This window comes from Elephas maximus, chromosome 2, assembly GCF_024166365.1.
Source record: "Elephas maximus indicus isolate mEleMax1 chromosome 2, mEleMax1 primary haplotype, whole genome shotgun sequence".
NCBI classification, from domain to species: domain Eukaryota; kingdom Metazoa; phylum Chordata; class Mammalia; order Proboscidea; family Elephantidae; genus Elephas; species Elephas maximus.
The window spans coordinates 24,115,278-24,141,680 of record NC_064820.1 but is presented as its reverse complement, the minus strand read 5'-3'; the positions used below and the strand labels follow the sequence as shown (position 1 = coordinate 24,141,680).

Genomic DNA, 26,403 nt, shown 5'->3' with positions numbered 1-26,403 from the left:
TTCCAACCTTAGGGGCTCATCCTCCAGCACTATATCAGGCAATATTCCACTGCTATTCATAAGGTTTATACAAGCCAATTTTTTCAGAAGTAAACTGCCAGGTCATTCTTCCTACTATGTAAGTTCAGTTGAAGCCTGTCAACCATGCGCGACCCTGCTGGTATTTGAAATACCAGCTTCGCAGGAACATGCAAGGCACCACAGTATTACAAACTGTCAGACACGTGGTGGCCTAGAAAAGTACCTGGGCCTAAAGATATATTCCCCATCCATTTTTTCTAAAGGAAGTGCCCTCAAAGACACCTCTCAAAGACGTTTCTTCTTCTTTGGGGATTAAAGATATAACCTCAAAGAAATGAAGTAAATACAGAAGTGCATTCCACTGTTATAGTTGGCATTAGGTGCCATCAAGTCAGTTCCTGTTCATGGCAATCCTATGTACAATAGAACAAAACCCTGTCTGGCCTTGCACCATTCTCACAATCTTTGCTATGTTTCATCCCACTGTTGCAACCACTGTGTTAACCCGTCTCATTGAGGGTCTCCCTCTTTTTTGCTGACCCTCTACTTTACCAAGCGTGATGTCCTTCTCTGGGGACTCATTCCTCCTGATAACATGTCCAAAGTACGTGAGCCATAGTCTCGCCATCCTTCTAAGGAACATTCCGGCTATACTTTTTCCAAGACAGTTATGTTCATTCTTCTGGAAGTCCACGGTATATTTAATATTCTTTGCCAACAGCATAATTTAAAGGTTTCAGTTTTTCTTCAGTCTTCCTTTTATTCTTTCATTTTCCAGCTTTCATATGCATCTTAGTCCTTAAAGTGACATCTTTGCCTTTTAATACTTTAAATAAGCCTTTTACAGTAGATTTCCTTAATGCAACAAGTCCTTTGATTTCTCAACTGCTGCTTTTGTGGGCATTGATTGTGGATCCAAGTAAAATGAAATCCTTGACAGCTTCTAACTTTTCTTCATTTATCATAATGTTGCTCATTGGTCTAGTTATGAAGATTTTTGGTTTCTTTATGTTGAAGTATAATCCATACTGAAGGCTGTGGTCTTTGATCAGTAAGTGCTTCAAGCCTTCTTCACTTTCAGCAAGCAAGGTTGTGTTGTCAGCTTAGCACAGGCTGTTAATGAGTCCTCCAAACCTGATGTCCCATTCTTCTTCATGTAGTCCAGCTTCTCGGATTATTTGCTCAGCATACAGATTGAATATGTATAGTGAAAAGATACAACCCTGATGAGTACATTTCCTGACATTAAACCATGCAGTATCCCTTGTTTTATTTGAACAACTGCCCCTTGGTGTATGTACAGGTTCCTCAGGAGCACAATTAAATGTTCTACAATTCCCATATTTTGCAGTGTTATCCATAATTTGTTATGATCTACACAGCCTTTGCATAAAACACAGTTAAATATACTTCTGGTATTATCTGGTTTCAGTAAAAATCTATCTGACATCAACAATGATATTCCTGGTTCCATGTCCTCTTTTGAATCTGGCTTGAATTTCTGGCATTTCCCTTTGGATGTACTCCTGCCACCACTTTTCAATGATCTTCAGCAAAATTTTACTTACATGTGATATTGATGATATTTTCTTGTATGTACTATATGTATATGCATATATATGTATATGTGTGTGTGTGTGTGTATATATATATACCAAGAAAAAACTAAATTTGTTGCCTTTGAGTTGATTCCTACTCATAGCAACACTATAGAACAGAGTGGAACTACCTTACAGAGCGTCCAAGGAGCAGCTTTTGGATTTGAATTGTCGACCTTTTGGTTAGCAGCCAAAATCTTAATCAGTACTCCACAGGGCTTCATACACACACACACACACACACATATATATATATACACACACGCATATGAATAGAATATCCTAAAATTTTATAATATAGATCAAAAAATTTAGAGAAAATTAGCAGATGTTAAAAAAAATGTTCTAAATATTTTTAATAAAGAACATAGCTCTTGATAAGGATGTAATGAGTCAGAAGAATCCACTAGCATGAATATTCACCAAATTTTTCTCTCAAGTACATTAACTTCTCAGTCATTAATATGATTCTATAAGCAGATTTTTTATTTTTAGAAAAGACAGGAAGACAGGAGGGAGGGAGGGAGGAGATGTTTTCAAAATAATTTTTCTGTTTGAATTTGTTTCCTTTTTCTTTTCTTTTTTTTTTCCTTTTACATCATTTACTCCTTGACCCATTAAATTGTAAGACCATGCCTCTTTTATTCACCATGTTATACCTGAAGTCATACCTTGCTGAATTACAGTGGATATTTAGCTAATATTTATTGAATGAATAAATAAATGCATGAATCTTGCAAACCATTTTTGAGTGTAGTTTCAGATGGTGATGTCTGTGTTCACACTCCATTAAAGAATGCACAGCACACTCTCCAGCTGCCGCAGAGTAGACAGCCTGAAGGTCACTTCAGAATGCTTTCTCACAGGGTCTTTCTCCTCAGAATCTTTCAATTTTCTGCTGGGTTAAAAAAAAAAAAGATAAAAGTTTAAGGAAAATTATCTTAATTTATATACAGCAGATAGGAGAGTATGGTCCCAGGAATAAAAAAAACAAGCAAATATAAAACTGTATCTCCATTGAAGAAGGAATCGATGGTCAGACATCAGGAAGTTGATGGGAAGCCTGCAGTTCTCTGGTGGAGGCCAAGGTGATTCAGCCGATAAAGAACATTAATATACATATATAAGGTGCCCTGACGGCACAGTGGTTAAGTGCTGGGATGCTAACACAAATGAAGGATGGCAGTTTGAACCCACCAGCTGCTCTGCAGGAGAAAGATGTGGCAATCTGCTTCCATAAAAATTTATAACCTTTGAAACCTATTGGGGCAGTTGTATTCTGTCTTACAATGTCCCTATGATTCAAAATCAGCTCAGTGGCAACGAGTTTGGTTGTTGGGTTTTATGCATATACATAGACCGAAACACCGGGGAACTGTGATAAATTATTGCTTATTTTTTTTGTAGCCTCTCTTACAGGGGCCCTGGTGGTCCAGTGGTTAAAATCTCAACTGCTAACCAAAAGGTCAGCAGTTTGAATCCATCAGATGCTCCTTGGAAACCCTGTGGGGCAGTTCTGCTCTGTCCTGTAGGGTCCCTTGACAGCAACAGTTTTTGTTTGTTTGTTTTTAATGTGTTGCACACATTTTTTTTATTTTCACTTTCTAATTAACACTACTCTAGTTTTTTTTTAGTTGAGTAAAGACTGTATGGAAATCCTTTAGCTTACTACTAGAAGTTGTCAGTTTTATTTCATGTCTTATCTGAACTCTGATTTCCAAACAGCATATGATTAATCCTCCCAAACCTTCATAAGGTAAATAAATGCTGATTTAACCATAAGTATCATTGTCCCCAGTGCACAGATGAAGGAACTGCAAAACAGAAAGGTTACACGGGTTTCATAACGCAGACACAAAAAAGTATTTTGTAAGGTTTTAAAGCCACAATGCCTGAGATAAATTCTGGGAAAAAAAAAGGTATAAGAATATGAATACCTGTCTTTATGATTGAAATACAAAGAGGCATTTGACCTGCAAAGTCCAAGTTGGTAGTCTAAAACCTCATAGATACACTTATATTAAATTGACTTAATTAAAAAAAAAAAAAAAAAATTTTTTTTTTTTTTTTTAATTAAGCAAACTTAAAAATTAAGTTCCTTACTCATTCTAGCCACGTTTGAAGAGCTCCATGCCAATACCAAGGAAAATAATTCTAAATTTTTATTAGGCCAGGAAGTTAAATTTGAAGCTAAAACATGCTTACGAAAGTTACTCCAATTTAGTTAATTTAACGAGATAAAAGAATCTGTGTGTCTTAGTCACCTGGTGCTGCTATAACAGAAATACCACAAGTAGATGGCTTTAACAAAGAGAAATGTATTCTTTCACAGTCTAGCAGGCTAGAAGTCCAAGTTCAGGGCATAGCTCCAGAGAAAGATTTTCTTTCTCTGTCGCCTCTGGTGGAAGGTTCTTGTCATCCATCTTGCCTTGAACTAGGAACTTCTCAGTAAAGGAATCCTGGTTCCAAAGGATGTGCTCTGCTCCCAGTGCTTCCTTCTTGGTGGTACAAGGTCTCCAACTCTCTGCTTGTTTCCCTTTTATCTCTTGTAAGGTAAAAGGTGGTGCAGGCCACACCCCAGGGACACTCCTTTTACATTAGATCAGGGATGTGACCTGAGCAAGGGTGTTACATCCCACCTTAACCCTCTTTAACCATAGGCAGAGACTATGCTTTATAACACAAAGGAACATCACAAAATGGAGGACGTGGCCTAACAAAGTTGACACATATTTTTGGGGAGACACAATCCATGACACTGTGTAAAATGGTTCTTATCTCAGATTTGCACATTGACATCAGTTTTACTTTGCATGAATTTTTTACATTGTTGGCTCTTGCTTATATCATTTTTTATCTATTAAAAATTAAAACATTTGAAGTTCAATTTTTCATACAGTTCCCTTTTCCCATGGAGGTTTATTTACTCAGTTTAGCTTCATCTAGATTGATGATTCTTGGTTCTGAAAAGCCTAGTTTACATCGGTTTAGTCAATGAGATCCTGGAAAGACCTGGAAAACTCAAGAGTATGTTCAGAAATTCCATTGTAAAGTAAGTGATAAATTTGCATCAATTCAGTTTTTTTGTAAAATACTAGGGAATTCTTATATTGAACTCAACCCCCAGGGTGTCCTCAAATCTAACCTAGTCATGGACTCCCCCTGTAGAGACCTAACTGCCTTTGATAGTAAGAGACTCAGATGAATAGCTATATGTCTCCCTTCATCATGAGTAATTGTAAATTACTATACTCGTTCAATATTCAATAAATATTTACCTCCTTCAAAAAGGCACCTCTAAATGATCTCACTCAACATTGATTTTTGCTTTATCTGTACTGTAGATGTCTACAGATTGAGCTAGAGTTGAGGTAGATGGATGTACAGTCCAGTGCACAGATTACTGAGTCAGGGAGATGATGCTTTTAATCCATTCTTAGTAATTTATCAACAGAATAATGGAAAATTTGTGTAGGACTCAGTTCATGTGCACATTTAGGATACCACATGGCAATTGAACACTCAATGATTGTGCTTGGCAGGGATTATGTTAATATGATGTATATGCTCAATTTCTTCCTGGTCTCTTGGATATTTAGCATGTATTCTGAAATATTTAGTAAATTCCTCAAATTCAGTAATTACTTACTCACGTGTGTCTTTTCTTGCATAAAAGAGACTTTATAAGGTATTTCTTAGAGCTTATGATATTTTGGGGGGTGTGTGGCATAGTATATATGTTTAGGGCTATGTAGGTGCTTTAAATGCTGAAATTATCAAACAATATAATACGACACCCAAGTAAAATTTTGCTGAAGATACTTAAAAAAACAATTATAACAGTACCTTGACAAAGAAATGCCAGAAATTCAAGCCAGATTCAGAAGAGGATGTGGTACGAGGGACATCATTGCTGATGTCAGATGGATCTTGGCTGAAACCAGATAATACCAGAAAGACATTTAACTGTATTATGCTGACTATGCAGAGGCATCCAAGTGTGCTGATCTTAACAAATTACGGGTGACATTGTAAAGAACGGGAATTCCAGAGCTCCTAACTGTGCTCCTGAGTAGCCTGTACATACACCAAAAGGCAGTGGTTCAAACAGAACAAGGGAATACTGCATGGTTTAAAGTCAGAAAAGGTACGAGTCATGGTTGTATCCTTTCACCATACTTATTCAATCTTTATACTGAGCAAATAATTCGAGAAGCTGGACTCTATGAAGAAGAATGCAGCATCAGGCTTGGAGAAAGACTAATTAACAACCTGCAGTATGCAGATGATAAAACCTTGTTTGCTGAATGTGAAGAGGACTTGAAGCACTTACTGATGAAGATTAGATCATAGCCTAAAGCCTTCAGTAGGAATTACACAACATAAAGAAACCAAAAATCCTCACAGCTGGACCAATAAGCAACACCATGATAAATGGAGAAAGTATTGAAGCTGTCAAGGATTTCTTCTTACTTGGATCCACAATCAATGCCGATGGAAGCAGCAGTCAAGAAATCAAAGGACTTATTGTATTGGGTAAATCTGCTGCAAAAGACCTCTTTAAAGTGTTAAAAAGCAAAGAAGTCACTCTGAAGACTAAGGTACACCTGACCCAAGCCATGATATGTTCAAGTCACCTTATATACATGTGAAAGGTAGACAGTGAATAGAAGACCAAAGAAGAATTGATGTCTTTGAATTATGGTGATGGAAAAGAATATTGAATATACAATGAACTGTCAAAAGAATGAACAAATCTGTCTTGGAAGAAATATAGCTAGAATGTTTCTTAGAAGTGAGAATGGCGAGACTTTGTCTCACATACTCCAGACATATTTTCAAAAGGGACCAGTACCTGAAGAAGGACATCATGCTTGGTGAATTGGAGGGTCAGTAGAAGAGTGGAAGACCCCCAATCAGATGGATTGACACAGTGGCTGCAACAATAAGTGCAAATATAGCAACATTTATGAGGATGGCATAGGACAGGACAATGTTTCATTCTGTTGTGCGTCGGGTCTCTATGAATTCTGACCCACGTTTGTCGAAGTAGAACTGTGACCTGTAGCGTTTTTAATGTCTGAGTTTTCAGTAGTAGGTTGCTAGTCCTTTCTTCCAGTGTAATTCTGACCCACGTTTGTCGAAGTAGAACTGTGACCTGTAGCGTTTTTAATGTCTGAGTTTTCAGTAGTAGGTTGCTAGTCCTTTCTTCCAGTGTACCTCTGAATAAACTCAAACTTCCAGACTTTCAGTTAGCAACCAAACACGTTAATGGATTTTACCATCTAGGAATTCCAATTCTGTTATAGGGTTGACATAAGAATTAAAAATTTTAACATACACAAATCAATCATGTTTGGTGGTAATGATGATAAACTAATTTATTTGGATGTAAACAATTTTTCTATATTGTTTTTTAAGGAGGCAGCATTAATTACATACTGAGGAAATCTTTGAGCCTGATAAAGCTTCAGAAGTAAAAGGCATAAATAACAACTGAAATATCGGTATCATCAGGAAATTTCATGTTCCTAAATTACTTTAGTTCATTTATTTATTTCTTCATTCTCACACCAAATAATTTCCAAACCAGTAATGATCACATGGTTTCTTAACAGCCAGATGAGCAGACAGCAAAAGAAGCTCTGAGCAAAGCACACATAGCAGAGAGTGCTGGGACATTGGGGGACTGGGCAGAATATTTTCACAACAGAAACAAGGATTTCCTTTGATGATCAATCTATCCTAGTAACTCCACCACACTGAGTTGTTTTAAAAGTAGAATAGGGGCATGCTTGTGGTGCTATTAACCATAAAAAAAAGTTGACTCAGTAACATCTCATTTCATAGTAAGTGAAACCTGAAGAAGCTGACCTCTGACTTCGAAAGCTAACATTTTGTGAATAAGAACAACAATTCACGATGTCAAGTGAATTGCTCTTTGTCTTTTTATTGAGATAAAACCATGCTTCTTTCTATATTTTATTTCTTTCTTTTTGCTGGTTGCAATTAGTATACTATATATAAGCTGACATTTGAAAGACAACTGTTGTCAGCTTCTTTCTCTGTTTCTTTTTTCTCCCCCCTCTTGTATATCACAGCCAAAACCATTTGGATTCCATTCAAAAGAATTACTTTTTCTTTCTTTTTACCCATTTAAGCCTACATTAGAGTTTAAAAGACCTTTAGTAACTCCGTCAGCCTCTGCCCAAGGGAAAAAACAAAATAAATAAATTTTCCAGGATTTCTATAGCTCTTTTCTGGTTTCCATAGCAGTCAAGGACAAGCTGAGAAGAAGAGAGGGGAAAAAAAAAGGATTTATTTCCAACTCTAAAAGAAAGCGGAGTCCCAAGATAAAAGAAAAAGTCAATCTTAATGAGAAAAAGTGAAAGTAAAAGAAAGCCAACTCCTGTAGGTCCATACTGAATACCCCCTTTGTTCTGAAAATCCAAAGAGTAATAAATTATAAGAGAACATAGGGCATCATCTGTGTCATTGCACCCCTACCTATTGCTTGACTAGAGAGCTGAGCGACAATACACAGATGGAGAGCAATGAATTCATAGAGTTACGTGCCAGCTCCCAGGATAGGGCTGGAAATGTGCACTTGCTGTTGGTACCAGACTTGCAGCTTTATTTGCCCTAATGCCAGGCCTGCATGCTCACATTTTGTTTTTTGTGCCAAAGTTAGATGTTCATATTTGAAAGCTAAAATATATCAAGTTTTATCTCTGCCTTTCTAAAGCCAAATGACAATGGTTAAAAAAAAAAGGTACTTTTTTTTAACTTTGATTCAAAAGTAGAATTTCCACATTAAAATCCATTCACCCTTCAAAAAATTCAGAGATGAACAATTTCTCTGCCAACGATCTCATCTAAAAGATGTTAGAAAAAATTTTTTTTTTTTTTTTACTTTTGTCTGTCTTCTTTTACTTTCATTGGTCGAATGGAATTGTGCCAATATAGTTTGGTGTTTTGGATTGAATTGTGTCCCCAAAAAATGTGTGTCAACTTGGCCAATCCATGATTCCCCGTGTTATGTGATTGTCCACCATTTTGTCCCCTGTCTGATGTGATTTTCCTATGTTGTAAATCTTACCTCTATGATGTTAATGAGGTGGGATTAGGGGCAGGTATGTTAATGAGGTAAGACTGGATCTACAAGATTATGTTGTGTCTTAAACCAATCTCTTTTGAGATATAAAAAAAGAGAAGCAAGCAGAGAGAGACAGGAACCTCATACCACCAAGAAAGTAGTGCCAGGAGAAAAGCGCACCCTTTGGACCCAGGGTGGCTGCATTGAGAAGCTCCTAGTCCAGGGGACGATTGATGACAAGGACATTTTCTAGAGCTGACAGAGTGAGAAAGACTTCCCCTGGAGCTGATGCCCTGAATTTGGGGTCTAGTCTACTAGACTGTGAGAGGATAAACTTCTGTTTGTTGAAGCCACTTGTGGTATTTCTGTTACAGCAGTACTAGATAACAAAGACATCTGACTTTTGGATTCATATATGTACATATATCCCTTGATCTTTTAAACTTCCTTTGCACAAATAGTGTTTCTTTAGAAGAAATTAAGGTGACCGACCATGTTTAATGAAATGTTTCCCAGCCAATTAAAAAAAAAAAGGAGGAAGTTATATCATAAGCCACAATTTACTGAATCATTTCATCCTGGGACACAAGCTTATTTTTCATTTTATATTACTGACATTTATATGAATTCTTTTCGGGATTCATCATGCTCTTAATATAAGAGACCATAGAAATTTTCAATATTCACTATGATAAATGTTTATTAAGTGCCCCCATATTATACTCCTAAACCACTAAACTCTCTGTCAGCAATTCTCATTCCCTGGTTGAACAATGGAATCATCTACGGATGCCCTGGCCCCTCCCCAGACCGATTAAATCAGAATCTCTGAGAGTAGGGCTTACACATCAATGCTTTTAAAAGCTCCCCAGTTGGTACTAATGTGTGTTCAGATTTGAGAACACTGCTTTATGTAAAGGGACCCTCTGTGTCTTTGTGAAAGTAAAGCAAGAATATATTAAGGGTGTGCAACCAAGTAAAGAGTGATCCTCAGTCAGTCCTCTTAAATGAAAAGAATATATGTTGCTTTTCTAGTCACTTGCCAATTGTTAGCAGAATGGGAATTAGGGATGCTTTTAAGAATTATCAGACTTGCTTGCTGTTGACTTTTCTGTGCCCTTTTTTTTTATGTCTATAGTTTCATAGGAACACTAGCATATGGAAGGATATAACAATACAGGATTCACTTGGATAAAAAACATTAGGGAAATGGGGAGTTGTGGCACATTGTCCTATAAACATTGTACATTGTAAATTTGCCACTAATAAACAGGATCACTGTGTTGAACAAGGGCAAATAAGAAACAGTGTTGACTCAAGGTCTGCTGGATCGGTATTCACAAGGGAAACTTAGAGCAATAGTTTGTGTGTGTGCTTCCCTGCTGCCTATTCTAGTTAGTGCAGCACACAGGGATCTAACATGGTTGTTTCATCCTCTGGGTTAGGGCCTTGCTCCTGGTCTATGAGATTATTAACCTGCACAATTAAGAAAGGTTAGGCCTCTTGTCTGGTGTGATCAGGGACTGTGACACAACAACAATGTTTTATGTCAGAAGCTTAGCTTTTACTCTATGTTGACAGCCCAGTAGTTTGAAGTAGTACCAGACCCTCCCTTTGTATGAGTATCAGATACAGGGATCCAATAATGTGGTCACAGCTATGTGATGCAGCAAACAAGTACTAGTATTTGTTGTGTTGGTGTCCATGATAGGGAGAAGTGAATGCCTGCTCCCTGGTGTGATGGGGCTGGGATCCTTGAGGCTGGTCAAGATCGATTGCCTTAAGCTCAACACCATTGCCAGTTTTTAACAGGGCTTTACTAGAGGCCAATTCTTTCCTGGAAGACTATGCAATATTGATCAATTTTGAATAAGCTAGCACTTAACACTCAGCCTAATCCTCTCATTCCGCAGGAGAGCATCATATTCATCCCATCAGCAACCTATTCCATTTCAGTTTGTGAAGGCTATCAGGCTAGTCACCAGCATCCCAAGACATGTTAGAAACTGGGTAGGAATGACAGAGTAGAGCACTGTGTGTATAGACAATATATACCCAAGGCTGACGGTGAAGGACTGCATTCAAGTCTGAAAGGCACACGTTGTCTACTCTAGAAGTGTAACAAGGGCAGCCTTCTTTAGAAACCAGTACTTGCAACATTGTTCCAAATCTCCTGCAGTGCCCAGTTTCCTAATTATCCTGTTGGGAGGAAGAGCCATTCTGCATGGTTTGCTTGGCCATAGCTCTTAGCTTCTACATAATCATTGCACTTGAGTCGATTCCAACTCATAGCGACCCTACAGGACAGCGTAGAACTGCCTCATAGGGCTTCCAAGGAGCAGCTGGTGGATTAGAACTGCTGACCTTTTTTGTTAGCAGCCAAGCTCCTAACAACTGCACCACCAGGGCTCCAGCTTCTACCTCTAAAAACCAAACCCGTTGCCATGGAGTCAATTCTGACTCATAGCGACCCTATAAGACAGGGTAAAACTGCCCCATAGGGTTTCCAAGGAATGGCTGGTAGATTCTAATTGCTGACCTTTTGGTTAGCAGCCAAGTTCTTAACCACTGTGTCCAGCTTCTATGAAAAAACACCAAAACCAAACCTGTTACTGTAGAGTGGATTCCAACTCATAGTGACTGTATAGGACAAAGTAGAACTGCTCCATAGGGATTTCAAGGAGCAGCTGATGGATTTGAACTGCTGACCTTTTTCATTAGCAGCCAAGCTCTTAACTAGTATGCCACCAGGGTTTCCAGCTTCTACATAGTAAGCATTAAAGACATATGGATTCAAGGAAATAATATTAGCCAGTGTTATGGAATGAATTGTGTCCCTCAAAAATATGTGTTATAAATCCTCACTCCTATACCCATGGAAACCCTGGTGGTATAGTGGTTAACAGCTACAGCTGCTAACAAAAGAAAAAAAGCAGTTTGAATCCACGAGGCACTGCATGGAAACTCTATGGGGCAATTCCACTCCGTCCTATAGAGTCCTTATGAGTCAGAATCAACTCGATGGCAATGGCAATGGGTTTGGTTGGTTTTGATCCTATACCCATAATTATAACCCCATTTTGGAATGGATTTTCTTTGTTTTGTTAGTTAGGCAGTATTAGTGTAGGGTATGTCTTAAGTCAATGTCTTTTGAGATATAAAAAGAGCAGACTGAGCAAGCAAGCAAGTGCAGATGGGGAAAGATAGATGCCATGCCACATGAGGTCTCTAAAGAACCAAGACACAGAAGCGAAAAAGTGAGAAGGACCTTCCGCCAGAGCCAACATAGAGGAAAGCCTTCCCCTAAAGCCATGGCCCTGAATTCGGACTTCTAGTCTCCTAAACTCTGAGAAAATAATTTCTGTTGGTTAAAGCTACCCACTTGTGGTATTTTTGTTATAGTTGCACTAGATACTTAAGACTACCAGTATTCATTTAGTACTTAACATGGGTCTGGAACCATTTTAAATATTTTCCATTTAATAGCTCATTATTCCTCAAAAAAAAAAAAAAAAACCTGTTACAGGTTATTAATATTATCACACTTTTAGAAGAAAAAATAGGTGCACTAAAAGTTTAAATTGCTCACCAAAAATTACAAGGCAAGTAAGTGAAAGGAGCTTGGTTTCAAACTGTGCAGTCTCTTTCCAGATTCTCTAACATTGCTTGACACGGATACTTTGTGTGAATGAGTGAGCTCCATTTTGTATGGTGTCAATCCACTGTGGCTACAGTGGGCTAAAACATAACTACTATTTTGAGGTTGGTACAGGACTGGGCGACGTTTCATTCTGTTATACATGGGGTCACAAAGAATCGGAGCCAACTCAATGGTAACAACAACAACATCAAGGTACTAAGGGTTATGCAAAGGAAGACCTGAGTCCTGCTTACTAGGAAATTATACTTTCCTTGGAGCTAAAGTTTGTATACTACCAAACAATTTATAACAACAAAGAATAAATTCAGAAGGATCTGAGTTTAACGTGGGGATAGAGTGATTAAGAAATTCTTCATGCCATAGTTACATGTGACTAAAATGTATAAGGCTAGAGAGGGTGTGCAAGGATCTTGAGAAGGAGGTGGCAATGATAAAATAAGATAACCTAATAATCACTTTATAGGAGTTGGGGAAAAAAGAGTACAGTCACTTTTCATATTCGACCAAACCAAACCTGTTGCCACTGAGTTAATTCTGACTTGTAGTAACCCTATAGGACAGAGTAGAAGTGCCCCATAGGGTTTCCAAGGCTGAAATCTTTACAGCAGCAGACTGCCACACGTTTTTCTCCACGTAGTTACTGGTGTTTGAACCGCTGACTTTTTGGTTAGCAGAGGGGTGTTGAAACAGTGCACCACCAGGAATCCTTACTTTTCCTATTAGGAGAATTGAATTAATATATAATTTAAATTAATTACAGTTAAATATAGGAAGAATGGTTAAAGTACTTAATTTACATTCTTCAGGAACCCTGGTGTTGCAATGGTTAAGCTCTCAGCTGCTAACTGAATCTACGCAGTGTTCCACAAGAGAAATACATGGCTATCTGTTTCTGTAAAGATTACAGCCTAGGAAACTCAGTGGGGTTGTTCTGCTGTGTCACATGGCGTTGCTATGAGTGGAAATCAACTCAATGGTACCCAAGAAGAACAACAACAATTTACATTCTTAAGTTACTATTGCTTGTATTGTTTTGTGATCTAGCAGCTATATTGTACGGGAGTTTCAATTTTGCTGCACATGTGTGTATATATTTATATTTGTCTGCTCTTTCTTCTCTCATATACTTTATATTTTTCTTGACAATTTTGAACACTGTTGTCATATCTTGATAGTGAATTATTATTTTTATCATTAGCTCTGAAATGTTCAAAAATGTTTTAGCTCAAGTTTCACTATTGATTTATTCATGTAAGTGTATAATAACAAAGCACACTAAGCTTTCTAGAAAATCCACACTTTGAATTTCTTGTTGTTGTTGTTGTTAGGCACCTTTGAGTCATTCTGACTCACAGTGACCCTATGCACAGCAGAACAAAACACTGCACAGTCCAGCGCCATTCTCACAATCGTTGCTATGTTCGAGCACATTGTTGCAGCCAATGTGTTAATTTGTCTCCTTGAAGGTCTTCCTTTTTTTTTGCTGACCCTCTACTTTACCAAGCATGATGTCCTTCTCTCCTTCTCCAGAGATTGGTCCCTCCTTATACCATGTCCAATGTAAGTGACATCAAGTCTCACCATCCTTGCTTCCAATGAGCATTCTGGCTGTGTTTCTTCCAAGACAGACTTATTTGTTCTTTTGGCAGTCCGTGGCGTATTCAATATTCTTTGCGAACACCATAACTTAAAGGTATCAATTCTTTGATCTTCCTTATTCATTTTCTGTCTTTTGCATGCATATGAGGTGATTAAAAACATCATGGCTTGGGTTAGGCCCACTTTAGTCCTCAAAGTGACATCTTTGATTTTTCACACTTTAAAGAGGTCTTTTGCAGCAATTTGCCCAAACAATACTTCATTTGATTTTTTGGGTGGCTGCTTCTATGGGCATTGATTGTCAGTCCAAGTAAAATGAAATTCTTGACAATGTCAACCTTTTCTCTGTTTATCATGATCTTGCTTATTGGTCCAGGTGTGGGGATTTTTGTTTCCTTTATGTTGAGGTGTAATCCTTACTGAAGGCTGTGGTCTTTGAATTTCTTGTAGGCATAATGAATCAATTACTTGGTGGCATGAATATCCTAGGCTCTACCAGATCCTTTTTCCCATTGAAATAATTATTTTATAAATATTATTTTTGTAGAAATGGACCTATTATGAAAATAACAATATCATTGTAAAACAGTACAAGGAGATGAGCAAGGATTGGCTGCTCTCGTAGGCACCTGGGCTCCTGGTCTTAAAAAGGAGAAGCCTAAGCAGTGACATGCTAGTCTTAGCCACACTTTTCCCTCCATGGTAGGTTTATCTCATAAAAGTTTTGGTCCCTTTATTGAGACATTTTATACCTTGATTACTAGGAGTATTTAAATATTGAACTAAATACACGGCCTTATTTATCTGACCAAAATGATAATTTATTGACCTCTAAATGATGATAACAGAAACCCTGGTGGCGTAGTGGTTAAGTGCTACGGCTGCTAACCAAAGGGTCAGCAGTTCGAATCCGCCAGGCGCTCCTTGGAAACTCTGTGGGGCAGTTCTGTTCTGTCCTATAGGGTCGCTTTGGAGTTTAAATGAGGATAAAATAATAGAATTGGATACATACACTTCCATTTGAAAGAAAAATCTAGAAATATCTAGTTAAGTTACATTGTAGTGTAATAGTTTAAGTGTTTTGCACAGCATATGTAAGTTTTCATTTTATAAGTGCTAGAAAGACTAATTTCTTTGCATTTTGTAATACAAAGGAGAGATATTACCATTGACGTAAATGATGGTATGGGAAACAAGAAATATATACAAAATTTAAAAGCCTTCTTTGTTTACTTGAAATAATACTTGCTGTTTCATGATAATTATAAAAATCATAGAACTGCCACGGCATTCCACTGAACCTAGATCAGTGTAAATATTTCAATAATAAGCCAATGTTGTACATTTATATAGCAAAGTACACTCATTTACCCGATCAAAAGATGCTGCTACCAGTATAGGAAAAAATATATTTCATTAGAGTCTTGATGTTGCTTTTTCCCAATTTCTTGGAATGTATGCCATGGGTATTTCACTTTTATTTCCGTTAAAGTCATTGGTAAATGAAATTATGTGGTATGGTGTTTCTTTGCCTCTTTTCTCTTAAATCCATTTCTCACCCTTTCCTGTGCACCACATAGACTGTTTTCTGGTGACTGTAGATTAAGTGATAGTGTCCTATCAATGTTGATTTCTTGATTTGGATGTTTGTACTGTGGTTTCATAGTAATGTCCTTGGTAACACGCATCATCAACAGAAGAAAAGGCAAACAGGGAAGGTAGAGACCGTCTGAGATTAGCAAAAACAGGAAGCCATTACCACTAACATGGGAGACACAGTAGAAGAGACGGTAATATCAAAGCTGTAAATCTTAGAACATCCGGAGTGTTAGAACCATAACATTGTATGCTCGTGGAAACTGGTGTCATGAGGGGAGGTTTTGTTTGGTGGAAGTTAAAGATATGAGGGAAATGAAATTACTCTCAGTGATATTGTACAAGGCAATGAAAGTAGGACCAAATAACCCAATTTTTCTCTTTTTTCCATTTAACTTTCCCAGTTTTTTTTTTTTTTTTTTAACTTTTTCTTCTGGTTTATCCCTTCATAACCAATTTTTTTAACCAACCTCTGTATTAATTTTTTCCATTTGAATTACCTGGGGCCATTTTTGCTTCCTTGCATGGATTCTAACTGACAGTGTGGAACATTTAGTAATAATAGGACAAAAATTTGAGCCCTTCTGTATACCAGGGTGTGGGAATGAGAATATAAGGATAAAGTGATAGATGAGGTTATTTAGAAACTTAAAGGCTGTTTTAAGGAATTTCAGTTTTATACAACGAGTGCTAGGAAAAAAAAAAAAATATAGATTTTGGCTGAGACATGTGATGACCAACTTTATACTTGAGAAAGGTTATGTGCCTGAAGCCTAGAGAATGAATTGTTGAGGAACCACAGCGGCAATGGGAAAACCAGTTAGGACATCATTGCAATAATTAATGTCACTTAGAAGAAGATGTGTCATTGGAACAGGGGAAAAAAAAATGCTGACAGACTGAAGAGAGATTTAAGACGTTGAATCAGCAAGACTTGGCGACTGAGTGGTTGTACTGTGTAAGCAAGAAAGACATATCAATCACGATTCTCAGTTTCTACCTTGTGAAATGAGATAGGGAGCACTGGAGATAAGGGAGACTTGTGTCTGGAGGATCATGAATTTCACTTTGGACGTGAGAAATTTGAGGGGACTATGATGTTATCATTGGAGTAATCAAACCAAGAGTTGCGTATATTATTCACATATCCTCTGATGATCAGAGAAGTTGTTTCAGCTGGGATTTTGAATTTGGTATTCCAGTGAAGCTGTGGGGATTATATAAAAAAAAAAAAATCCCAGTACAGTAAAGCAGAGAAAACTTGCTTAGAGACAGCCCTAAGCAACTTGCCATTTAGAACCCAGACAATGGAAGGTAACAAAAACTTCATATTGAGAAGAATTGTCAAGAGAGGTAGAAAAGTGATGCCGAGAATTAGATAAGCTCATGTCAATACAATGGAAAAGAAAGACAGAACATACTTTTAATGGAACAATAAATAAAACATAAAATCAGAGAAAGAGACTTGATGATTGCCAGGATTCTGGTGAAGCATAAACGAAAGATTCAAAGATCACATGATTTAGAGTCTAGATATTGGAAAAAAAACAATTGTCAAGTGATTGTGATTTTTTAAGTGGGGAAGGAAATTATTTTTTACCTAATTAGTAGGAATCATTTATTTTCACTTCCAGACAAAAAATGAATTGCCACTGATGATGAAGTAAATGTGACAAGAAGTAGGGGAATATGAACTTTGACAGATAAACATGTTTCAGTGGTCTGATCATTTTTACGCTTTGAAAACTGGGTTTAGGAAAACAGTGTATCTAGATATTTTAAAGCAAGTCAGTAATGTTGGATTGTGCAGGTCTTCTCACGGGAGGTTAAGCACCAAGTTATCCTAACCAACAACCAAAATTGGTAGGTAGAGTCACTGCCAATTCTTTTGAATTAATTTTATAAAGTGTGGTCTGTTTTAAAGAGATGTTTACGTAAGTGTGTGTGGCCCATCCTCCTAAAATATCCTCATATACTCTTCAGTCATCTGGACTAGTTACTGATTTTTTCTTTCTCAGACAGTTAGTGTTCAGATGTCATATAACAGTATGTCTCCACACATACCATTTCACCTTGAGCATTCATATATTAAAAGTGTTAGCAAATTCTCATTACAGATAGTTACATAGAACATACTATATAGGAGGCATTAAACAGCAGGTAAAAAAAGATGTATGGGTGGATGAATGGACAGATGGATGGACAGATGGATGGGCAGGTAGGCGGTTGGATGGATGGATGGACAGGCAGACGGACGGAAGGAAGCACAGATAGACAAATGTATGGATAAACAGAGACAGAGATAGAGAATATTTATTTACCACTATTGGCCAACATTCAGGATTTAAAAAAAAAAAAAAAAACATTAAATTGAGAATCTGAAAACATGGGTTCTAACTGAAAGGCTGGCAGCTCAAACCTATCAGCCACTCCATGAAAGAAAGATGTGGTAATTTTCTTCAGGAAAGATTACCATCTTGGAAAATGTGAGGCAGTTCTACTCTATCCTAAGGGTCACTATGAGTTGGAATTTACTGAAGGCATGCAACAACAACAACCAATACTTCAGAAACTAAAAAAAAAAAAAAAATTACCTCTGACCAGGATGAAGAAGGAAAACTTCCAAGGCAGTGGTGTTCCATCTACCTTGAATGGACTGAAATTCACCAGACAAAGGAAGAAGAAACAATTTTGGCAGAGATAGCTGCCTGACATCATTCCATACACTAGTGTTGAAGTCTGGGAAGTGTCAGAACTGTAGCAAAGACAGGAGATGACATGAGGAGAGGAGAACTTGAAGCAGTATTGCCTTGTCAGATGATGGAGACACACTACAAAGTTTTAAGCAGGAGAGTGACATACAGTAAATGTATTTAATTTTTTTTTTTTTTCATAATAACAGGGTCAGAAAAAGAACATGACTAAATTCTGCTATTTGGGGAAACTTGTAAAACAGGGATACAAAAACAATGGTTTTGCAGCTGAGAACTTAGTTTAGCTGATTGCCAGGCACGATATTCATATTGTCCCTGATTATCCTTCACTCTTATTAGCATGTCATCCTCCAGGCCTTTTCCATTGTACCCAATCCCATTTCATTCTTTACTATATTTTTAAATTTAAAATGACTTCTTTTTCATAAGTTACCCTTTAGTAATTAATAAATATATTGGTGTTACAGTTTGACATTGGACATACAGATTAATATCTTCTATGTTATGTCATAAATTTTTTTTTTTTATGTTATGGTAACACAAAACAATTTTTTAGTGAATCTTTTAATTTCTTACTGTCATGGATTAAATTACGTTCCCCAAAAATGTGTGTCAACTTGGCTAGTCCATGATTCCCAGTATTGTGTGATCATCCACCGTTTTGTCAACTGATGTGATTATCCTGTGTGTTGTAAATCCTATTCCTATCATGTCAATGAGTTGGGACTGTCGTTGCTGTTGCTAGGTGCCATCGAGTGGGTTCCCACTCATAGGAACTGTATATACAACAGAACTAAACCCTGCCCTTTCCTGTGCCATCCTCACCATCCTTGTTATGCATGAGCCCATTGTTGCAGCCATTGTGTCAATCCATCTCATTGAGGGTTGCCTTCTTTTTGGCTGACCCTCTTCTTTACCAAGCACGATGCTCTTCTCCAGGGACTGATTGCTCCTGACAATATGTCCAAAGTATGTGAGACGTAGTCTCGCCATCTTTGCTTCTAAGGAGGATTCTGGTTGTACTTCTTCCAAAATGTATTTGTTCACTCTTTTGGTTCTCCAAGGTGTATTTAGTAGTCTTCGCCAATACCACTATTCAAAGATACCAATTCTTCTTCAATCTTCCTTACTCATCATATAGCTTTTGCATGTATATAAAGTGTTGAAAACACCATGGATTGGATCAGGCACACTTTAGTCTTTAAGGTGACATCTTTGCTTTTCAACACTATAATGAGGTCTTTTGCAGCAGATTTGCCTGATGAATGTGTCTTTTGGTTTCTTGACTGCTGCTCCCATGGCTGTTGATTGTGGATCCAAGTAAAATGAAATCCTTGACAACTTCAATCTGTTCCCCGTTTATCATGATGTTGCTTATTGGTCTGGTTGGGAGGATTTTTGTTTTCTTTATTTTGAGATGCAATCTATACTGAAGGCTGTGGTCTTTGATCTTCATCAGTAAGTGCTTCAAGTCCTCTTCACTTTCAGGAAGCAAAGCTCTGTCATCTGCACATCACAGGTTGTTAGTGAGTCTTCCTCCAATCTTGATGCCCCATTCTTCTTCATATAGTCCAGTTATGTTAATGATACAGGACTCAATCTACAATATTAGATTTTTTTCCAAAGCCATTCTCTTTTGAGGTATAAAAGAGAGAAGGGAGCAGAAATACAGAAGGACTTCATACCACCTAGAAAGCAGCGCCAGGAGCAGAGTGCGTCCTTTGGACCCAGGGTTCCTGTGCAGAGAAGCTCCTAGACCAGGGGATGAGTGATGATAAGCACCTTTCCCCAGAGCTGCCAGAGAGAGAAAGCCTTTCCCTGGAGCTGGCAGCCTGAATTTGGACTTCTACCCTACTAGACTGTGAGAGAATAAACTTCTGTTTTTTAAAGCCATGCACTTGTGGTACTTCTGTTATAGCAGCACTAGATGACTAAGACACAAACTCATTGCCGTCCAGTGGATCCTAATTTATAGCAACCAGATAGGACAGAGTAGAACAGCCCGCTAGGGTTTCCAAAGCTATAATCTTTAGAGAAACAGACTGGCACATCTTTCTCCCATGGAGCAGCTGGTAGGTTCAAACATCTGACCTTTGGGTTAGCAGCTGAACAGTTAATCACTGCACCATCAGGACTCCTTAATTTCTTAAGTCTTTATTTGGAATTGATGCCATGAATGACTCAATGTATTTGTTACATGAATGAATAAATGCATACACAATTTGAATTATAAGATACAGAGATGGAGAGAATTGTAAAACTAAAAGTTGACTTAATTTCTCTCATCCTCTTTTCTATTAGTACTGAATTTTAATTATTTAAATACATAATTGATCTGTATGCATACTTTAGTCTCTTAGTATTTTATTTGGTGTTAATATATTAAAATAAATCTTTTCATGACTACATGCTCAAGCACAACTATTTAAAAGCATTCTGTCTGTGAATATATATCTTAGATTAAAATTATTTAAGGATGAGACAGATAATATTTTTCTAGTTCTTCCTGACCATTTCCTAATTTAAAATAGTAGTCATACATAGGTCTACATGTAAGCTTTAGTTATGGAAAATATTAACTAATAGTAAAAAATAATAATGTAATAACTTTCCAAGCAGTCATCTCTAACAAAGGCCATCCTTACTGACAGGAGTATGATGTGACATATTTAACCTGAAAATTGTGTCATCTTGAACACATGCCCAAAAGCTTTGATGGAGGATAAAGCTAGGCTTCATGCTACTGCTTGGATTCAGTTATAAGAGATATCCCACCCAGAGCAAGGAGGCATTATATGTACTGTCTTATTTAAAAATCTTGCCATTTGGTGCCTAAGCCCCAGGGCAGAACTCCAACCCAGTTGTGAGTGGGAATGATGCCAACCTAACAGATGAGCAGAACTCTTGGAAAAGCCAAGAGTCCATGTTCACACATTAAATGTGTTTACTTAGGGAAGAATTCCCAGTTATAAATCTTCAAACATGTTTAGAAAAACTGTGTCAACATGAAGACTTTGTCTCATCTTTAATATATATAACTAAAGTAAAGATTAACTTTGTGTTTATTTTTAGAGATGCACCTGACCCACAAAGGTAGTTTTAGACTTATCCATTTAAGTTGCTTTACCATTAATGCCATGTGCATCTGATGGTTTATTATAGTTGCAATAATTTAAATACCGCTAATCCAAAAGCTTCTATTAATGGTATTCATGCTGAATATCATTTACTAGTGATAAAGCAGCAAAAACTATATGGTAGATTTTTAAAGGAGTTGATTTCTTTGATAAAAACAGCAACAACAACAAGCCCATTGCTATTGAGTCAATTCCAACTCATACTGGCTTTATAGGACAGAGTAAAACTGCCCCATAGGGGTTCCATGGAGCGGTTGGTGGATTCGAACTGCTGGCCTTTTGGTTAGCAGCTGTACCTTTAACCACTGCGCCATCAGGGTTCCAATTTCCTTATTTTCCATAATATTCACCCAAAAATGTAAAAAAAAAAAAAAATTGTCATTGAGTCAATTCTGACTCGTAGTGATCCCATAGGACAGAGTAGAAATGCCCCATACTATTTCCAAGGAGCACCTAGTGAAATCAAACTGCCAACCTTATGGTTAGCAGCTGTAGCTCTTAACTACTGTGCCACCAGAGTTTCCCAAATCTGTAGGTAAGCCTATAAATAATAACACACATTCTAATTTTACAAGGTAGTAAAAATTAATGTTTTATTTGGTCATTTTAGCCACTAATGATTTTTGATGAAAAAGTATAAAAAAAGTATATTAGAAATATTTTGTTGAGAGACTAGCATTATGGTTCTTAAATAATTTAGAAGTTATTGCTTTTAAAGTATGTATCATGAGGTACTTTTTCAAACAGCAAAAGTAATCCTAATCATAATTAAAGAATAATAAACAGTTCCCAAAGCATGCTATATCACTCCCAGGTTAAGCATCCCTACATAAAAATTAAATGTCAGCCCAAACAAGTGAAATATTTGTATGGCCAACCTCTACATTTCAAGCAAGGATATTGTAACTGAAAGAGAAAATAGCCTCCCATTCGCTGTATATATAGGCTATGTTGAAATGCTGCCTACAGATAAGTGTGACCTTTAAAAAAGACATGTCAGGTTTGAAAAATTCCAGAGAACAAAAATAAAATTATCAAGGGTGTGTAGTTGTTTTTGTGAGAAGAGCATTAGCATTACCACAAGGGTATCGTGGAGAGAGCTGGACTTCCCTCCTCAATTTTTGACACAGACTAAGTAACAGTCTCTCAGTCTTACATGAGGTGCTACATAAACCCAACCACGACATCTGCCTTTTGTGGTAGTATAGGTTGTCAGAGCTGCAGGCACCAGTAGGGAATTAGATGGGCAAGACTGTTACTGGGAAAATTGCCTACGAAGGAAAGAAGCTGGAAAAGGCTGGGAGAGTCTTAAGACCATGCAGTTTGAGAGAGGTCTGACCCTGTGAAGAAGAGAAGGAAGGAAGGGCAGTGCAGTTTCAAGGAAAATTCAACAAGGTCAACAAGCAGTGTTTGAGCCAAAGTCACCCTACAGTGGAGTGTCTTCCAGGATGACTCATTTTAGTAAACCTGTCATGCTGAGTCAAAGTCTGGGAGCAGCTGTTGGAAGCATAACTTCCCCGGGAAGGAGCTGTGGATTTTATGAGGCAGCAGCTGAACCTACTTGTCAATTATGGTACCCTCAGTAGGAGAGCTGATAGGCTTATTCTCATGGCTACCAAATCATTCATCTCATCATTTTTCCTTCCAACCAGGGTGCTGCCACTAAATTTCTTCTATACAGAATTGCTGATTCTTCTAGTGAAGGATAGATTAAAAAGCCCAGGAGTCAAGTGCTAGAATAAATATGTAATATATTATTAAAGCATGCTTGCAGAGTGTGAATAAGATAACATATAGTTTGGACAAATTTAACACAGATGTGTTAAAAAAAATTTTTTTTTCCAAGTAAAAAGTATCCACTCAATTTAAAGCACTTAATGTGAAGCTTAAAAATAAATGTTCTTTATATAATTGAATAGTAAGGTGCTGTTAACCGCTTTTAAGTTACACTTTAAAAAGTTTCTTTTTAATGTTTTATTTATAATGTTTTCTTCTTCAGTGAGAATTAGAAAACTGTCTCAAAAACACTTCTGGAAACTCCATGTTGAAAGCAGATGAGCTGCTTTAGCTTGTGATAAAAATGAAGTAGCTACATTTCCTTTTAAGCAAGAATTCAACTTTATAGCTGATACAGGCAGGAAGCTAAAGGTGCTTCTACTAAAAAGAATGAATTAAAAAAAAAAAAGCAAATTGGATGAGAAACCTTTAAGAACTGGGGAGTTCTAATCATGGTAGGCAAGAGAGTGTAGTTTTGGTCCCATTCTTCAGTCCCGTGGGAGAAAGGATGAAAGGATGCAAGAAATCTTGGGGCTCAGCTCATCAGGAGTTCCAGAAAAGATGAATTATAGCTTTGAAGAGCTGGGAAAGAGTCAGAGAAATGAATCACCCTTGCTAAGGTGGTAATGGCTGATTGCTGAACGATATGCAATTCCAGAGAGGCTCTGCTGCCAGGATTCTGAAGGTTGAGGACAAAACATCAGGAAGAACTTCTGACCGACAACTTGAATTCTGGGTGAGTTAGAACACATTCTAATAAAAGACTATGTAGGATTAGGCGGTAAGTTAAACATATTTAAAAGTTAATATGCTGCATCTGTATTTTTTATTTGCTTGTTAAGCTCATTCTAGGCAGATTATAGTCTCTTATAAATTTTGATTACTTCATCAATAGGTATTAATTAAAGCAGGGGAAACAGTGGATAACACCCTACATATAACTTGCAATATGATAAGGCCATTTGTCTGTCTTAAGGGAAAGAAAAAAAAAAAAAAAACTCTGGGAAGCCCCATCTAGTTTGACTGAAAAGCATGTTTAAAAACCAAAATCTTGAGCACATATGCTTTGGCAGTAAGAGGAGAAGCTTCCAAAAGAAAAAAAATATCAAATTGTAATTGTTGATTAGAGAGAAGCAATGCAGAACCTTTTATCACTCTCTCAAGTAAGAGGGAGAATAGAATGCATTCCAGTGGTGAGGTATGCAAAAACCAAACCCCCAAACCTGTTGCTGTTGATTCCAACTCAAAGAGACCCTATAGGACAGAGTAGAACTGCCCCATATGGTTTCCAAGGAGTGACTGGTGAATTTGAACTGTCCACCTTTTGGTTAGTAGCTGAGCTCTTAACCACTGTCCTATCAGGGCTCCAGTGTCATACAAAACCAAAACAAACAAACCCACTGTCTCCCATTCCAACTATAGCAACCCTATAGGACAGGCTAGAACCGCCCCATAGGGTATCCAAGGAGCGGCTGGTGGATTCGGATTGCTGACCTTTTGGTTAGCAGCTGTAGCTCTTAACCACTATGCCCGCAGGGTTTCTGAAGGTATATTAGACCATATGAAACCCCATTAGCATTATATATGACCTTTTTTCAGTGATTAGCAAAAAAAAGCAACAAATCATAGAGAAAAATCATCCCATTACTATTTGTGGTTTCGTTTTAGGAAAAAAAAAATGCATAAAGGGTTACATAAAAAGTTACCTTCCCATTAATGTTCATACTTATTGCTGTTGAGTCGATCCTGACCCATAGCAACCCTCCATAACTAACACTATTCTTTTACTGTTAGTCTAAATTCAGTAAATTCCAACTTATTATATTTATAAGCTAAAAATTCTTAGTAAGAAAAATACCTGAAGAATAAAAAGTTGGAAATTGCATCAGTAGCACCAACGTAAAGACCATCATGCATATAAAGGGCAATTATAATATTAAATGAAGGTAAGTGTGTATGTTTTAACCTACTGAAAAATGATCAATGTAGATTTTTGTTGGCATGGTTTGGTAAACGAATGCAGTGAGCATTGTGGAAAACGCATGGGTGTTGAAGTGACACACTTAATGTGGTGTTAAATCCTCTATTGTGTTTTCACTATTGGCCTGTCAAATTTATCAGTTTCTCTAACTAAGCCCCTACTCCCTCTTCTATCCTATGGGAATAGTAGTACCATTATCATATGTATTAGAGAAAAAAATCCATGACGCATTAGGAACACATTGGCAGTCAAGTAATTAGTAGCCAAAACTTTTTTTCTATATGTGTTTCTGGTGAGTAAAAGTAAGTGGTAAATTCTAAGTCTATTTTGGGGTAATTCTCTTTATTCTAAAATGCTGGGCTTAAATTGTATAAAAGAGGTAAAGGGCTCTTGTTCTTTCTCTCTCATTGCAGATGGAATTCTATAGGAAAGTTTATTTCAGGGTCCTTACCGGGTTCCATATCTTCCACTGCTAGGTAAGACTGTAAAATATCAGAGCAAAATAAACAGCATAATATAAAAACATTATTTCACTAGCAAGCAGAATTTACTTCTAAATTATGAATTGAGTTGTGATTCCAGTAGTCATGTGGTGGCAACATAACTAGATTGCAGGTAAAAGCTACTGAGTCTTAGATTTCACAGTGGACTTTCATAAAATAACCATTATATTTTGACTCTACCAAACCTTACCTTTCATTTTGCAAAATTGTATTGTTATACTTCCACTGACCAATAAAATATCTTGAGATATTGCATAATGATGAAGCTGTCCAGCCAACATTTGTTATGTTGTTAGGTGCCGTCGAGTCAGTTCCAACTCATAGCGACCCCATGCACAACAGAATGAAACACTGCCCCGTCCTGTGCCATCTTTACAATCATTGTTATGCTTGAGCTCATTGTTGCAGCCACTGTGTCAATCCACATCGTTGAGGGTCTTCCCCTTTTCTGCTGACCCTGTACTCTGCGGAGCATGATGTCCTTCTCCAGGGACTCATCCCTCCTGACAAAATGTCCAAAGTATGTAAGACGCAGTCTCACCATCCTTGCCTCTAAGGAGCATTCTGGTTGCATTCTTTCTAACACGGATTTGTTCGTTCTTTTGGCATTCCATGGTATATTCAATATTCTTGGCCAACACCACGATTCAAAGGTGTCAACTCTTCTACGGTCTTCCTTATTCATTGTCCAGCTTTCACATGCATATGATGTGACTGAAAA

General features: G+C 37.3%; 1 protein-coding gene across 1 annotated transcript in view; it reads left to right on the top strand.

Moving 5' to 3' along the window:
- The window catches only part of LOC126063261 (cadherin-18), a 1,172,813-nt gene that overhangs the window by 214,336 nt on the left and 932,074 nt on the right, over window positions 1-26,403 (top strand). Inside the window, exons 3-4 of the mRNA XM_049861519.1 lie at window positions 23,857-23,934; window positions 25,593-25,655. The gene's annotated coding sequence lies outside the window, so the exon portion shown is untranslated. The remainder of the gene's footprint in view (window positions 1-23,856; window positions 23,935-25,592; window positions 25,656-26,403) is intronic.